At 34.6% G+C, this 5,038-nt stretch overlaps 1 protein-coding gene across 1 annotated transcript in view; it reads right to left on the bottom strand.

Moving 5' to 3' along the window:
- Positions 1 to 499: 499 nt before the first annotated feature.
- stck (LIM zinc finger domain containing stck) overlaps positions 500 to 5,038 on the bottom strand; it is a 19,472-nt gene continuing 14,933 nt past the window's right edge. The window contains exon 8 of the mRNA XM_027350688.2: positions 500 to 5,038. This exon is cut by the window's right edge and continues 186 nt beyond it. The gene's annotated coding sequence lies outside the window, so the exon portion shown is untranslated.

The following is a 5,038-nucleotide window of genomic DNA, read 5'->3' as shown; positions in this document are numbered from 1 at the left end:
ATGAAGAAGAGAAGGAAGAGGAAAGGGGTAGAAGAGGAGACCATGCAAAATTATCCGAGGTCCCAAGCAGGGGTGATCATGTACATTGATCTTCAGTCCCTCTCTCTTCTAAGCCCCCCCACCCCCATGGCAACAACACGCAAGGGATTGAGGGAGGACTGTGTTAAGGTTTCCATTGTATTAGGTTCGGCAGTGGGTTTCATAGTCCGATGTCTTGTCTGACGAGAATTTGGAATATATTTTGATAAATTTGTATTTTTTTTTCTCAAAGCACTTGCCCTTCTTGGAATTTTGATTATCAGCCGAGCTTTCAGGTTCCTAGCATATTACCATCCAACAGCCTAACAACAAAAATAATGGAAACATTTAAGTAAAATTAAAAATTGCAATGGAAACCCTTCTATACACCCAAAAAAGATCAAAATAAACCTTTCAGAAATTACTTCAATGCATCTGAGGTATCCCACAGGAGAAAAACAAATCCACAAACAAACACACATAAGTTTCTCGAGTTTATTGCATCTAGATTATTACATTATCATTGTTAATTAAACTTCAAAATCCAGTGTACATAAGAGGCAAAAGTTTTGATTCTTAAGCTTGGTCATATTAAGTCCATATCTTCTTTTCTAAAAAAGAATACGTCATACATCATTACCACTACAAAATCATTATAAATGCTGCATAATGATCATCAGGCTTGAGATGAAATTGTAAATGCAATCCACAATTCTGACAAGAATTTAAATAACAAATACTGAAAAAAAAAAAAAATGTATCAAATATACTTTCACATACATTTAAAGCTTTATAAAAACACATCCAGTTATAAACATTACGAAAGCTGATCTGCAGAGTGAATCTAATTTACATTCTTATCAGCTCGTAATCCCACTTGCTAAGAGAAATGAAAACAAAGAAAAAGACACTGATTCTTACAAATATTTGAAAGAAAAAAAAGTTAACAATTTAGTATTTTTTCTGAAATTATGGCATTTGTCAAGTCACTAAAATCGTATATTAAAAGCAATTTTACCATTTTTCGTTCAGTGACAGGGTATTCCCTAATAAAACAAATAAAAAATAAAAACATGAGCCTCCAAAAGATAAGGCATGAAGGAAAGAGATAAAAAGACGAAGGAGGAGGAGAAAAAAAAAAAAAAAAAAAAAAGACGACTCCTACACGACTGAATTACCTGTTTAATACTGGCTACTAGTACATTAAAAATATCTACATTTTCAGTCGTCAAGAAAAGGCACTTTGTATACATCCGTTACTCTCTCTTCCCTACGAATCACCGAACCTTCTGTAGGGTTTTGCAACATCTCTTGCCACTGCATTTTTTGTTACTCTTTTATGGGGTGAAATTACTGCATATTTTTTATTGTAAAAAAAGGAAAAGAAAATACTCTTTTTTATGTAATTAATTCTGTAAAATAAACTTCTTTCTTTGTGACTGCTTGATTGTAATTGGGGGCTTCTCTCTACTTAAAACTACGAATGAAGGATAAAGATGAAAACATAATTTGCGAACACAAATGACATTGTCAAGAATACTGAAATATTAGGAAGAAAGGAGATTGCATATATACATGACGATAACAACATGACTGTTATCATTACCATTATCTAAAATGGTATTGATTGATAGAAAGTACAAAGAGAAAAGAGAGAGAGGAGGAGGGAGAAAGGGCGAAAGCAGGGAAGAGGAAAGGGAACGAAAAGAGAAATAGAAAGGTCAGAAAGAGAGAAAGAAAGTGATTGAAAGAGGAAACACAATAAGAAAGAGGAAACAATAAAATGTGAAAATGAAATACAAAAGTAGGTAATAGCTAGACAGAGAGAAAAAAAAAAGAAAAAAAGAAAAAAAATCAGTCATGATAAAAATACACAGAGATAAATGCAGTAGTAAGCAATCCTTGGAAAATGGAACCAAACCCTCTTGTACTCAAACCAGTAGCAATTACATCTTGTCTGGAATCAACAACATTGAACTGACTTTTTTTTGTTGTTTTGCTTTTTTTTATATTTTATTTGTATAAATCAAAAATTTTGACCTAACATAAATGGTTAGTATTTTTTCTTCTAACATTAAGTTTAGCACTACTTTAGCACCCATTGTTTTCAGCGGCTAGACTTCATTGTCTCGGTAATACACAAAGAATTACAATCACACAGGCAACGCTACAGTTAATAAAAAACACATTTAAATTTCAATGTTTTAGCTAGATGATGACACCCACAGACCAGTATTTTATTTATATTTGTGGCATTAAAGTCTTTATCTGGCTGGATGAGGGAGATTTTTAACGATAACAATAACTTTGGAAGATGTCTCCAAAATTTTAAGAGTTTGCCATATTGAGAACCTGAAGTGTGGGTATCCCATTCTTAGTTCTGTAATTCACAACAGAGAGAAGACAAGATTTATTTTTCTCTAATTCTAACTATGAAGTAAGAGAGAAAAAAATAAAATAAAAATAGGTAGTCCACGATAACTTGTCTGGTTCTGGTACCAAACGAGACAGTAGGGATTGACCAGTTTTGCCTGTCCTTCACCTGTCGACCGCAATCTGATGAATATCCACATGCAAGTCAACGGAACCCAACCGGCAGTTAGGACTTTTACCAGAACCAAACAATTTATCCAATCTGGACCTTACTTAACTTAATACAATTTTTACACATCAAAAAGACGATCTAATTGCAAAGCGTTCAAAAGCATGACTGTGTGGGACCAATTTCACGATGAGGCAGTTCATCGTGTCTCCCTTAATCAGGAACTATTCCCTCAAAAAACAACAGAAAAGAAAAGAAAAAAAAAAGTAACTATAAAATAAAATCATTAGACAAAACAAAGTAAATAATTAAAAAAAAAAAGAACATCAAATCAACTGTAAGGAAGAAATAAAATAAAATAATACAAGAAAATACTAAAAAACATAATAAAAAATACTAATAAAATCATAACTATACTGACAAAAATAAACATTACACTAATTTGGCACCATTTACCTAACCTAACACTAATACTCCTGAAATGTACTAATATAAAGAGGCAGTGATGAAATATTCTGTACAAACGAAATTCATCAATATGGAACTAACCAGATGTTTGATAGTTCTATTACTTTACATATAGGTACTGAGAGAAAGTGAGAGCAAGAGAGGGAGAGAAGGAAGGGAGAGGAAGAGAGAGAGGAGAGAGGGAGAGGGGGAAGAGAAAGTGGGAGAAGGGAAAGAGAAAGAGAGGGAGGGAGGGAGGGAGGGAGGGAGGGGAGAGAGGGAGGGAGAGAGGGAGGGAGAGAGGGAGAGAGGGAGAGAGGGACGGAGAGAGACAGAGAGACAGAGACAGAGACAGAGAGAGAGCGAGAGAGAGAGAGAGACAGAGAGAGAGAGAGAGACAGAAAGAGAGAAAGAGAGAAGAGAGAGAGAGAAAGAGAAGAGAGAGAGAGAGAGAGAGAGAGAGAGAGAGAGAGAGAGAGAGAGAGAGAGAGAGAGAGAGAGAGAGAGAGAGAGAGAGAGAGAGAGAGAGAGAGAGAGAGAGAGAAATATAATGGGAAAGAAAAAGAAAACAGTAAAACAAAAGAGGGGGAAAGAAAAGGTGTAGAGAAAAAGACAACCATAAGGACAGCGAGAAAAACAAGAAAAGGAAAAATGCACCTGATACCCTTTTCTTGCTCTGAACACTTTCTACTTTTCTTTGGAAGTAACATCTGTAAAAATTGGCAAGAAAAAGCTAGAAAAAAAACCTTCATGACAACACAAAAACATTACCTAGCGACAGTGCCATGATCCATAGTCATAACACTTGAAAAGACATAATGGTTAACTATAAAAATAACAAGAAAAAACATCATGACACATACTATCTTTCTATACTGCTTTTACACTTCCAGCTAAGAATAAAAGAGGAAAAGACACCCTAAAGCACTAATGTTAGCTAATTAAGAATAAAGCAAGTATTTACAAACAACTTTGGCTCAATTGGGAACTTTATAAAAGAGGGGAAGATATGATAGAGGAAAAGAGAAAGAATGAGGAAAAGAAAGAGAAAGAAATAGAGAGAGTGTGAGGTATAGAAAAGAGAGAGATGCAGAAAGAAATAGAGAGGAGTGAGAAGTCGCAAAAAAGAGCAAAAGGTCGAGAAAAAAAAAGAGTAAAAGCTTAAGAAAAATGGAGGAAAAGATCAAGAAAAAGAAAGAAAGGAAGATTGGCAACAAACAAATGAAAACACAATAACGAGGAGGAAATAAAAAGAAAACAGGGCTTGCCTCCAGGAAGCTGCGGAAGGCTTAATGAAGACTGTGGGATTATCTCTAGCCCCTTAATTTCTTCACAATCAATCTGCATAGTCTCCGCCCCTTTTTTACACAGGCCATGCATACGTAATGAGCTTCCTTCCTCAGTACACAGTGACACACGTGAGATTATTCCGTTGCACTCCTCTTGAGTACGTGGGCGGGGGTGGAGGGGACGGGGGAGGGGATTTCCGTTCCCCAGAACATCCACCGGATGTGAACACTTCAAGATTTTTTTTTCGTTGAGACGGCTTGTGTTTCTTGGTAATTTGTGGTTATCAAGATTTTTCATTCAGGGTTTATAATTTCATTTGGAACTTGGTTATCCTGTGTATCTTTTAATGAATGAAATTCACTTCATTCAGCTGTATAATTGTGCGTGTATCAGCAAAAGTAATTAGTCTGTTTCAGTGGCATCATAAATGAAGATTCATTTTAGTGATATTCAGGTAGATACTAGTTAAAATCCATTCATAAAAAGAACTTTGTCAACAGCATTTTTTATATTAATTTGTAAAATGATATAAATGCAATCAACAGCAAATAAAAATCTGTTTGGTTACATAAGAATTAGTAATCAATCCAAGTATTAGAGATGATCATTACTATAATCATTATTAGAATTAATATCTTATCCATGTTATTTAAGTGTTACAATTCCACGAAATCATGGAGAGCAATCAAAGATTAAAATCAAACTAGATTTTGAAAAAGACATAATATCCAGGGAGAAGAA

The sequence above is a fragment of the Penaeus vannamei genome, chromosome 26 (genome assembly GCF_042767895.1).
Source record: "Penaeus vannamei isolate JL-2024 chromosome 26, ASM4276789v1, whole genome shotgun sequence".
Lineage (NCBI taxonomy): Eukaryota > Metazoa > Arthropoda > Malacostraca > Decapoda > Penaeidae > Penaeus > Penaeus vannamei.
This window is presented reverse-complemented; position numbering and strand designations above follow the sequence as displayed.